This window comes from Mustelus asterias, chromosome 17 (assembly GCF_964213995.1).
Source record: "Mustelus asterias chromosome 17, sMusAst1.hap1.1, whole genome shotgun sequence".
Lineage (NCBI taxonomy): Eukaryota > Metazoa > Chordata > Chondrichthyes > Carcharhiniformes > Triakidae > Mustelus > Mustelus asterias.
In genome coordinates, this window is record NC_135817.1 from 58,483,004 (window position 1) to 58,495,851 (window position 12,848).

Sequence of the window (12,848 nt, forward strand, 5' to 3'; positions counted from 1 at the left end):
ATGCCATTCTGGGTCCTTCCAGAAGGTTTTTCTTATGTTGCCCAAGCAGTTCCAGCCTTTGCCGCTGATGGGATGTACCTCCCCTATGAGAGATGCAGCCTAACTTTAAGTCGTGGAGGCTAGCTTAAAATACTGCTGGCTCAGACAAACATGGGCTGCATGTCACAATCAGAGCAATGAGTAGACAGCACAAAGCATCCCTGCAACCTGCATCACTTCAATCTGGCATGGGAAAATTGAGCATCACAACCCTCGCACTGGAGGGCGTGCCCCTGCCTACATCAATGGGGAGGAAGTGGAAAGGGTCGAGAACCTCAGGTTTCCAGGGGTCCAGATCACCAACAACCTGTCCTGGTCCCTCCACGCCGACACTATTGTTAAGAAAACCCACCAACGCCTCTATTTTCTCAGGAGCATACGGAAATTTGGCATGTCCACTACGACTCTCACCAATTTTTACAGATGCACCATAGAAAGCATTCTTTCTGGTTGTATCACAGCTTGGTCTGGCTCCTGCTCTGACCACGACAGCAAGAAACTACAAAAGGTCGTGAAAAAAGCCCAGTCCATCACGTAAACCAGCCTCCCATCCATTGACTCTGTCTACACTTCCCGCTGCCTCGGCAAAGCAGACAGCATAATTAAGGACCCCATGCACCCCAGACATTCTCTCTTCCACCTTCTTCCGTCGGGAAAAAGATACAAAAGTCTGACGTCACGTACCAACCGACTCAAGAACAGCTTCTTCCCTGCTGCCATCAGACTTTTGAATGGATTTACCTTATATTACGTTGCTGTTTCTCTACACCCTAGCTATGACTGTAACACTATATTCCTTCTTCCCTATGTGCTCTATGAACGGTATGCTTTGTCTGTATAGCTTGAAAGAAACAATACTTTTCACTGTATACCAATACAAGTGGCAATGATAAATCAAATCAAATCATGCCCAAATTCAGTATCTTTCCAATTTAATCCCCACAGAGATGTGGCTAAACGAATTAGCTTTATCTGAGTTTCTTCATCTATCTCTTTTTGCATCAAGAAGCCCAGGTGAAAGGTCAAGACTCTGACAGGGGCACACCGCCAGCACTCAGACCAGTAAGCAGGAAGATGTGATAACCACATGGTACTGGAAGGAACAAAGTTGGTGCCTTCAGTACATCCTGCACAACGCACAATGTTGAAGAATGGAAGATCAAGTAGCATCTTCCACCACTCAGAGATCCCAATAAAGTATAAACGGGTGTAGTGTTGCATTATGTTTGATTTCAATACAGTCACAATTACAGGGGGGGGGGAAAGTGTATTGAATGGTCTATATATAATGTGGGGAGGCAGTGACGTCGTGATATTGTCACTGGACTAGTAATCCAGAGACCCCGGATAAAGCTCTGGGACGCGAGTTCGAATCTCACCACAGGAGATGGGAAAATTTGAATTCAATAAAAATCTGGAATTAAAAATCTAATGATGATCATGAAACCATTGTCAAGTGTTATAAAAACCCATTTGGTTAACTAGCGTCCTTTAGGGAAGGAAATCTGCCGTCCTTACCCAGTCTGGCCTACATGTGACTCCAGAGCCACAGCAACGTGGTTGGCTCTTAAATGTCCTCAGGGATGGGCAACAAATGTTGGCCCAGCCAATGACATCCACATCCAATGAATAAAAAAAATATTATTTTCCAGCGACCCACTTTTACCAAATGGCCATTCCTTGTGGCCCACGCCTCACTCACTTACTACTTGTAAAATGTGTACAGGAGGGTTCGTTGGAACAATATGTAGACAGCCCGACTAGAGAGGGGGCTATACTGGACCTGGTACTGGGGAATGAGCCCGGTCAGGTCTTCAAAGTTTTGGTAGGGGAACATGTGGCAAATAGTGACCACAATTCTGTTAGCTTTAGGATAGTGATGGAAAAGGATGAGTGGTGTCCCAAGGGTAAGGTGTTGGATTGGGGGAAGGCTAACTTTAGTGGGATCAGGCAGAAATTGGCAGCTCTTGATTGGGAGAGGCTGTTTGAGGGTAAATCCACATCTGGTATGTGGCAGTCTTTTAAGGAACAGTTGTTAGGGCTACAGGACAAGCATGTGCCTGTAAAAAAGAAGGATAGGAAGGGTAGGATTAGAGAACCGTGGATAACCAGGGAAATTGAGGGACTGGTCAAAAAGAAAAGAGAGGCGTATGTTAGGTCCAAGCAGCTAAAAACGGAGGGAGCTCTGGAGGAGTACAAAGAAAGTAGGAAAGTACTCAAACGGGGAATTAGAAGAGCAAAAAGGGGTCACGAAATGTTCTTGGCAGACAGGATTAAGGAGAATCCCAAGGCATTTTATTCATACGTTAGGAACAAAAGGGTTGTTAGGGAAAAAATTGGACCTCTCAGGGACAAAAGTGGGGACTTATGCTTGGAGCCCAAAGAAGTAGGGGAGATCCTAAATGAATACTTTGCGTCGGTATTCACAAAGGAGAGGGATGTGTTGACTGGGAGTGTCTCGGAGGGGAGTGTTGAACCGTTGGAGAAAATCTCCATTACAAAGGAGGAAGTGTTAGGTTTGTTAGAGAATATAAAGACTGACAAATCCCCAGGGCCTGATGGAATCTATCCAAGGCTGCTCAGGGAGACAAGAGGTGAAATCGTTGGTCCTCTGACGCAAATCTTTGTCTCGTCACTGGACGCAGGTGAGGTCCCAGAGGATTGGAGGATAGCTAATGTGGTCCCGTTAATTAAGAAGGGTAGGAAGGATAACCCGGGTAATTATAGGCCGGTGAGCTTGACGTCCGTGGTGGGGAAGTTGTTGGAGAAGATTCTTAGAGATAGGATGTATGCGCATTTAGAAAGGAATAAACCCATTAACGATAGTCAGCATGGTTTTGTGAGAGGGAGGTCATGCCTCACTAACCTGGTGGTGTTTTTTGAAGAAGTGACCAGAATGGTTGATGAAGGAAGGGCCGTGGATGTTGTCTATATGGACTTTAGTAAAGCGTTTGACAAAGTCCCTCATGGTAGGCTAGTGAAAAAGGTTGGATCTCATGGGATAAAGGGGGAGGTGGCTAGATGGGTGGAGAACTGGCTTGGTCATAGAAGACAGAGGGTGGTAGTGGAAGGGTCTTTTTCCGGCTGGAGGCCTGTGACTAATGGTGTTCCGCAGGGCTCTGTATTGGGACCTCTGCTGTTTGTGATTTATATAAATGATCTGGAAGAAGGAGTAACTGGGGTGATCAGTAAGTTTGCGGACGACACAAAACTGGTAGGACTTGCAGATAGTGAGGAACATTGTCAGAGGCTACAGAAGGATATAGATAGGCTGGAAATTTGGGCAAAGAAATGGCAGATGGAGTTCAATCCTGATAAATGCGAAGTGATGCATTTTGGTGGGAATAATGTAGGGAGGAGCTACACGATAAATGGAAGAACCATAAAGGGTGTAGAGACGCAGAGGGACCTGGGTGTGCAAGTCCACAGATCTTTGAAGGTGACGTCACAGGTGGAGAAGGTGGTGAAGAAGGCATATGGCATGCTTGCCTTTATAGGACGGGGCATAGAGTATAAAAGTTGGGGTCTGATGTTGCAGATGTATAGAACGTTGGTTCGGCCGCATTTGGAATACTGCGTCCAGTTCTGGTCGCCACACTACCAGAAGGACGTGGAGGCTTTGGAGAGAGTACAGAGGAGGTTTACCAGGATGTTGCCTGGTATGGAGGGGCTTGGTTATGAGGAGAGATTGGAGAAACTGGGGTTGTTCTCCTTGGAAAGACGGAGGATGAGGGGAGACTTAATAGAGGTGTATAAAATTATGAAAGGCATAGATAGGGTGAACGGTGGGAAGCTTTTCCCCGGGTCGGTGGTGACGTTCACGAGCAGTCATAGGTTCAAGGTGAAGCGGGGGAGGTTTAACACAGATATCAGAAGGACATATTTTACACAGAGGGTCGTGGGGGCCTGGAATGTGTTGCCGGGCAAGGTGGTGGAGGCGGACACACTGGGAACGTTTAAGACTTATCTAGAGCGCGGTAGCACAGTGGTTAGCACTGCTGCTTCACAGCTCCAGGGTCCCGGGTTCGATTCCTGGCTCGGGTCACTGTCTGTGTGGAGTTTGCACATTCTCCTCGTGTCTGCGTGGGTTTCCTCCGGGTGCTCCGGTTTCCTCCCACAGTCCAAAGATGTGCGGGTTAGGTTGATTGGCCAGGTTAAAATTGCCCCTGACATGCGTAGGTTAGAGGGATTAGTGGGTAAATATGTGAGGGTAGGGCCTGGGTGGGATTGTGGTCGGTGCAGACTCGATGGGCCGAATGGCCTCCTTCTGCACTGTAGGGTTTCTATGTTTCTATGTTTCTAGACAGCTATATGAACGGAGTGGGAATGGAGGGATACAAAAGAGTGGTCTAGTTTGGACCAGGGAGCGGCGCGGGCTAATTGTTCTTTGTTTCTCGTTTCAAGGCTTCTTTCTATGATCATCTTGCTGGTGCCAGTACAGAGCGAGACTGCGGATAGTTGGGAACCTGTCTCGGGGGCAGGGAATTCAGATGGTGTTCGTAAAGCAGAAGTGGAAATGAATAGGGTTGGGAAGCATTTTCTGATCAGGGCCAGTGTGATCTCCTGGACTCGTTTCGATCGCCACAGGGGGTCGGAGAGGAATTTCCCAGATTTCTTTTTCCCCATATTGGCCCTGGGGTTTTCACTCTGGGTTTTCGCCTCTCCCTGGAGATCACATGGTCTGGAATGGGGGGGTGGGGGTGAGTTAATAGGTTGTGATGAACAAAGCATCGTAGCTGTGAGGGACAGCTCGGTGGATAGGATATTAGGATGTAGATAGGCTGGAAAATTGGGCGGGGATCCTGGATTCAGGATTCAATCCTGGACCGGGGAGCGGCGCGGGCTTGGAGGGCCGAAGGGCCTGTTCCTGTGCTGTATTGTTCTTTGTTCTTTGTTCTTTGTACTTGTATCTGGCCCTGTCTTTTGTGGACCAAAATGATTCATAGAATTCTACAGTGCGGAAGGTGGTCCATCAAGTCTGAACCAACCACAATCCCACCCAGGCCCTATCCCCCTGACACTAAGGGGCAATTTAGCAAGACCAATCCACCTAACCCGTGCATTTTTGGACTGTGGGAGGAAACTGTTGCACCCGGAGGAAACTCACGCAGACACGGGGAGAAGATGCAGACTCCGCACAGACAGTGACCCGAGCCGGGAATCGAACCCGGATCCCTGGTGCTGCAAGACAGCTATGCTAACCACTGTGCCACCGTGCCACCCCATGCCTATAATCAGCTTGCTGGAAATTGAAAGAAAATTGGCGCAAGTGCATGTAGGTACAGGACACTTGGTACCAAGTGCATGTACAGTGCTGACCTGTTTATTCTTGCCCCATATGGTCATAGACTGTACCACAGCGAGAATTCACTCAGAAAAACAGTAAAATGGTCAGGCGATCTTTGAGGATCATTTTTAGTGACCCATTTTTCAGCACTCGCAGGTCGTGACTTTGGAAAACACTGACATATAGCGTTTACGAGGGTCAAGAGATTATCAGTGATCATTGAAGCATCTGACAACAACAAACTGCAATTCTACAGCATTACTAATGTGCAGGAGGTGCAGGTACTTTAGACTTCGAGATCACGGATACAGTCAAAGACAAAAAGGATTTTAAAGCAAGTGTTACAATCAAGTGAGGAGGGGTCTAAATGCACCTTCTTTTCCACTCCTTGTTTGATCGCAATAGTTTTTTTGGAAGCATATGCTTACCAATTCAGTCAAGGTTTGACTGTGATGATAAACGACAAATGCAGGCTGGCTTTCTTGAACTTTTGAAAAGAGGATAGTTTTTATTTTTCTTTACCTCGTCTAAGAAAATTAATAAAAACAGCTAAAACTTCCACACATCTACTAAAAGCTCACATTCGCACAAATAGATTAGAGTGGGAGGATTGATTAAGCAATTTACAAGTCCAAGTCCTGTAAGATCTTAAATATTCTTGAAGGTTGGCCACTTGGCTGGCTTCAGGTTAAACTCCTTGGTTTTCTTGGTTGGTGTCTGGGTGGTTTAAGGCTATAGATGAATGATTGTTCATGTGACGATAGTAGCTGGGGAGTTTTTAAATTCCCTGTCTGCGACACGTGGAGAATCAAAGACCAGCAGACAGGGTTTGAAACTTACACGTTATTTGGAGAGAGAAGGGGGGAGGGGTCTGACAGGGATCTTGCTGCTTCAGCAACTCATGTATTTATGTTGGTCTGCAGAAAAAGACAGGTTCTTAAACATGCAAGGGGTTTGCTGGCTAGTCATATGATCAGTTCTCTCCAACTGCCCAGTGGCCCAAATATGTTTGTAGCTAGTGTATTCCATTTGGAACTTGATTAGATTATAGCCAGGAAGTCATCTATCAGCCAGAGTCCTTTGTCTGAAATTATTATGTCTACTGCTGGTACCTCACCCAGTTGAATCTGGATATGCTGCAAATAGAGACTGATGATTATGGCTCTGTGGTGAACCATTGTTGGTTACCACCAGGAGTGCTGAGCCGTGGTTTGGCCAGCACTATGAGTCTGTAGATATGTTACTGTTGGGGTTAGGGTTGGGCTGTTCTACCTGGTAATATAGTCCTATGGTACACTCCAGTTGGCTCCGCCTTCCGGGAGAGGTATAAAGGTCACTGCTCTGCCTGGTGACCCTTTAGTCTGGGATTGTATATTGTATATAGTAGCTCTGTTATTGTTGGCAATAAAAGCCTTTATTTCCCGGGTACATCCAGCCTCCCGTGTGATTTATCGCGCATCAATTTTATTGCAACAAAATTTTTTTTTTGACAAAAACAAAAGAAATCATGGAGCAAATGCTGAAACCCGAACGGCTTACGTTGGATCCACGTGTGGCGGGAGCATCGAACACTTTCGACCATTGGTTGAAGTGTTTCCAAGATTACCTCGACGCCTCCACAGCGGTTCAAAACGACGCCGACAGACTGCGGGTCCTCCACGCGAGGGTAAGCGATGCTGTATACTTAGCGATCCGTGAGGCCCAAGACTACAAAGGGGCCATCGAGCTTCTCAAAAAGCGATACAACAAACCGCCGAATGAGATCCATGCTCGACACCTTCTAGCCACTCGACGGCGGCAGCCCGGCGAAACGACGGAACAGTACCTGTGTGAACTTCAGCAGCTAGCCAGAGCCTGCAACTGCAAGCCAGTGTCGGCAGCCCAGTATATGAGCGACCTAGTTCGAGATGCGTTTGTGGCGGGAATCGGCTCGTCGTACATTCGCCTTCGGCTGCTAGAGCAAGGTAACCTCGACCTCACTAAAACCGTAGAATTAGCTGACGCTCTAGAAACGGCCTCCAAAAGTCTGGAGATGTACCCCGACGACCGCGTGGGGACATTGTGGCAGGTGTAGCCGCAGACTCCACTTTATTCAGCGGTTTCGAAAAACTGCGCGATTGCGTTTCCAGCCTCGGACCTGACAACGGCAGCAGCTCCAGGAGGCCCGCGGTGTTACTTCTGTGGGGGGGTGAAACACCCTCGGCAGCGATGTCCAGCTAAAGCGGTATTGTGCTCCGCCTGTGGCAAGAAGGGGCATTATTCCAAAGTCTACAGGACCAAACCACCCTCCAAACATAGCAGTGCGGCGTGTGATTCCCCGGAGCCGGTCTCCCTGTCTTCAGCGTCTACGAGGTCTTCCACCACGTACGATTCCAGAGCGTCGCCATTCCTAACGACGGAGTCGCAAGACACGTGCGACCTGCAGGGGCCGCCGTTTTTGGCGCCATCGACCACGTGCGACCCATGGGGGCAGCCATTTTGGTCGGCACCAACCGCAAATGACCAGCAGGGGCCGTCATCAACCAGCTCAGCTGCCTGCAGTTGCACCCACGATCCAACGGTGGTGTCAATCATCCTGGACCAGGCCAAGCCTCACAGACTCGACAAGTCCATGATGGACATACAGGTAAACGGACGCCAGATTTATTGTTTGTTTGACAGCGGGAGCATGGAGAGCTTCATTCACCCTGACACCGTGAAGCGGTGCGGTCTCCAGATTCGGACTGTCAAGCAGACAATTTCGATGGCGCAAGGTCCCAGTCTGTCACTGTGCTAGGGAGCTGCGTGGTCAACCTGACGGTGCAGGGCACGGGTTACGAGAACTTCAGGCTCCTTGTGTTACCGCACCTTTGCGCGCCGATACTCCGAGGACTAGATTTTATGGTCCCCTGAAGATTGTAACCCTGCAGTACGATGGGCCACTCCCTCCGCTTTCAGTGGGAGATCCGCAGCCTCTAAATTGCCCAAAGCGCTCCACATGTAGTCTCTCGACGCTCAGGATTACCCCACCCTCCCTATTCCAGAATCTCGTGCCAGGCTGCAAGCCCATCGCAACAAAGAGCAGGCGTTACAGCACTGAGGATCGGATCTTCATTCGATCTGAAGTTCAGCGGCTCCTCAAGGAAGGGATCATCCAACCTAGCGCTAGTCCATGGAGAGCGCAAGTCGTGGTGGTTAAGAATGGGAACAAATAGACTATAGTCAGACCATTAACAGATACACGCAGCTGGATGCGTATCCCCTCCCGCGCATATCTGACATGGTCAATCAGATTGCGCAGTACCGGTGTTCTCCACCATTGACTTGAAGTCTGCTTACCACCAGCTCCCCATTCGCCCAGAGGACCGACAATACACGGCCTTTGAGGTGGATGGTCGTCTGTACCACTTTTTAAGGGTTCCCTTTGGTGTCACGAATGGGGTCGCGGTCTTCCAGCGTGCTATGGACAGAATGGTGGACCAGAATGGGCTGCGGGCTACCTTCCTGTATCTGGATAACGTCACCATCTGCGGCCATGACCAGCAGGACCACGATGCCAACCTTCTTAGATTCTTACGCACTGCATCTCGCCTGAATCTGACCTACAACAGGGAGAAGTGTGTATTTCGCAAGCGCCGCCTAGCTATCCTCGGATACGTGGTGGAAAACGGGGTCCTTGGCCCTGATCCAGACCGTATGCATCCCCCCCTCGAACTCCCCCTGCCCACTAGCATCAAAGCACTGAGAAGATGCTTAGGCTTCTTCTCATACTATGCACAGTGGGTTCCCAATTACGCGGACAAAGCCCGTCCGCTCATCACGTCTACCTCCTTTCCCCTAACAACAGAGGCTCGCTTAGCCTTTGCAGGAATAAAAGCCGACATCGCGAAAGCCACGATGCACGCTATCGATGAGTCCATCCCCTTCCAGGTGGAGAGTGATGCATCTGATTTCACCCTGGCCGCCACACTTAACCAGCCGGGCAGGCCCGTCGCCTTTTTCTCTCGCACCCTCCAAGGCCCTGAAATTCGGCATTCTGCGGTGGAAAAAGAGGCCCAGGCCATTGTGGAGGCCGTTCGGCATCGGCGCCATTACTTGGTGGGAAAACGGTTCACTCTGCTCACGGACCAGCGGTCCGTGGCGTTCATGTTCAACAACACGTTACGGGGTAAGATCAAGAATGATAAAATCTTGAGGTGGAGAATCGAACTCTCCACCTACAATTATGATATCATGTACCGTCCAGGGAAGCTCAACGAGCCCTCGGACGCCCTGTCGCGTGGAACATGTGCTAGTGTGCAGGAGAATCATTACAGGCTCTCCACAATGACCTCTGCCATCCGGGGGTCACTCGGCTCTTCCATTTTATAAAGGCCCGGAATCTACCCTACTCGGTGGAGGATGTCAGGTCCATAACCAGAAGCTGCCAGGTATGCGCGGAATGCAAACCACATTTCTACCGACCTGACAGGGCACACCTCATTAAGGCCACTCGTCCTTTCGAAAGACTGAGTGTGGACTTCAAGGGCCCCCTTCCCTCGACAGATCGGAACGTGTACTTCCTCAATGTGATTGACGAGTACTCACGATTCCCTTTTGTCATTCCCTGTTCTGATATGACTGCTGCCACGGTTATCAAAGCATTACGGGATCTTTTCACCCTGTTCGGTTACCCCTGTTATATCCACAGCGATAGGGGCTCGTCATTCATGAGCGACGACTAGAGGCAATACCTGCTCTCACATGGGATTGCCTCTAGTAGAACCACGAGCTACAACCCAAGGGTAACGGACAGGTTGAACGAGAGAATGCTACAGTCTGGAAGGCTGTCTTACTGGCTTTGGTTGAACAGGTCCATCTCCTCCACGCCAACCCTCAATATGCCTATGTGGCATATACTGACGGGCGAGAGGACACGGTCTCAATTCGCGATCTGGCGCCTGCAGGGGGCTTGGAAACCCCAGTCGCTCCCACACCCCCAGTTAGGGACCCCCCGACCATTATCTCTTCTCCTGACACGGCGCGGGCAGTATCGGGACCACCACTTAACCCTCTTACTCCCGTGTACAGCTTGCCTGAGTCCAGGAGATTGTCGCCACCTCGAGGCGTGCTCGAGTCCAGCGGATTGTCACCACCTCGTGGTCTACCGGCCTGTGAGGAACTGGAGGAGCTACTGGACACCGCCTTGGAGAGAAGGTCACCGCGATTGCCTGAACCGGCATCATCGCCAGTGTTGAGGAGGTCGCAGAGACAGTGCGGTCCCCCAAAACGATTGAACTTATAGACAGATGAACAGTTGTTCTGTTTTTTGTGCCCCGCCGGCCTTTGTTTTTAAAGGAGGGGTGAATGTGGTGAACCATTGTTGGTTACCACCAGGAGTGTTGAGCCATGGTTTGGCCAGCACTATGAGTCTGTAGATATGTTACTGTTGGGGTTAGGGTTGGGCTGTTCTACCTGTTAATATAGTCCTATGGTACACTCCAGTTGGCTCCGCCTTCCGGGAGAGGTATAAAGGTCACTGCTCTGCCTGGTGACCCTTTAGTCTGGGATTGTATATTGTATATAGTAGCTCCGTTATTGTTGGCAATAAAAGCCTTTATTTCCCGGGTACATCCAGCCTCCCGTGTGATTTATCGCGCATCAGGCTCATCCACATCCTCTAAGATAATTGACTTTTAATGGTTCTTGCAGACAGGTATTCCCCCAATTAGTGGCCTTGGAATGAAGGTATAATGATGCAAATATACAGCCATCTTTGACTGTGATTCTGATCTTTGGAATGCGGTTTTCATCTTTTTTAGAAATTCAATCCGTGGTTGTCAGCAAATACATACATTAAGTCATTTTTGTCATAAAGCATGGTCTAACAACGCAAGGAATAAAATAGAAAGCAAATGGAACTCAGCTAGGAATTAAAAAGAAGAAGAATGTGACTGAATCAATGCCCATATCATAGTGGAATTACAGAGATGGCTGGGGACAAGAGAGAAGACAGTATTACAAAAGTAAAAGATGTGCATGGAGCAAAAGAATCACTAAGCAGAGTGAATCTATACTGTTGAGGGATTTGAAATTAAGAGTTGAAAATTGTGACAAAATGAAAAGGCACACGTTGATGGGAGTAAGAATCAGGATGTTTGTTTTGGCTAAGTTGAAAGATGTGGAGTTCTGAGTTAAGGGCTGGTTGAGAGAACTTTAAGATGATTAAGTTGTAGCTCAGATAGAAATGGAAAAAATTTCAAGGGCAATTGGAAATTCCCGATAAGTAAAGGGTCACACATCCTGCTAAGATTTGGGCAATAGGTTTTTTTTGCTGAACTGAGCATGTTTGCATGATTTGGATTCATAGAACAAATCAACACAGGAGACCATTCAGCCCATTGTGTCCCATGTTGGCTCTTTGACATAGCTATGCAATTAATCCCATTCCCCTGACCTTTCCCAATAGTCCTGCAAATTTATCCACGTCAAATATTTATCCAATTCCCTTTTGGAAGTTCCTATTGAATCTGCTTCTACCACGCACTTAGGCAATGTCCTAGAGGTCATGACATCCCACTACATGAAGATTTTATACTGGTTCTTTTGCAAGTCACTTGAAATCCAATGCCTCTGATCACCACATTTCTTACATTGAAAATAGTTTCTCCTTATTTACTCAATCCAGGTCTTCATGGTTTTTAACACTTCTGTCAACTTCCTTTATTCTAAAGAGAGCAGCACCAGTTCTCCAGTCTCTCCGTGCAGGGTTGGTGCAACCACCGGGCAAACCAGGGCAGCTAGGTTGGCAACGTTTGTGTGTGTGTGTGTGTGTGGAGAGGGTGGGGGGGGGGGGTTGGCAGCATGCCAGCAGTGGCACCATGGCTAGAAACTAAAGTAAAAGTTCATTTATTAGTCACAAGTAGGCTTACGTTCACACTGCAACAAAGTTACTGTGAGAATCCCCTAGTCGCCACATTCTGGTGCCTGTTCAGGTACACTGAGGGAGAATTTAACATGGCCAATCCACCTAACCAGCACATCTTTGGACTGTGGGAGGAAACCGGAGCACCCAGAGGAAACCCATGCAGACATGGGGAGAACGCACAAACTCCACACAGACAGTGACCCAAGTTGGGAATCGAACCCGGGTCCCAGGCACTGTGAAGCAGTAGTGCTAACCACTGTGCCACCATGCCTTGCCACTGGACTGAATCTACAGAGATCTTTGAAATGATATGAGCAACTTTCCACCTGTGCCTGGGACACAAAGATTGAAACTGACCTGGATCCTCCGGCACTGCCTTTCGTTGAGTGCGAACTATCAATTTCCAATGGATGAGGAGCAGATTTAAAGAACGCTTTAAGTTGTTGCTTCAGTGTTGCCTCCCCTCTGATCCCGGGAATTGGATACAGTGGGCTCAGAGAGAAACTAATTGGATGCAATGAGGCTGCAAATTAGAATCAGCACGCTTTATCACTATATAGCACAGAAGGGATGCATTTCTGCTGACTCTCTGAAGGTGGTATGCACATTGTCCCATACCCTAACCCTTCCCCCATC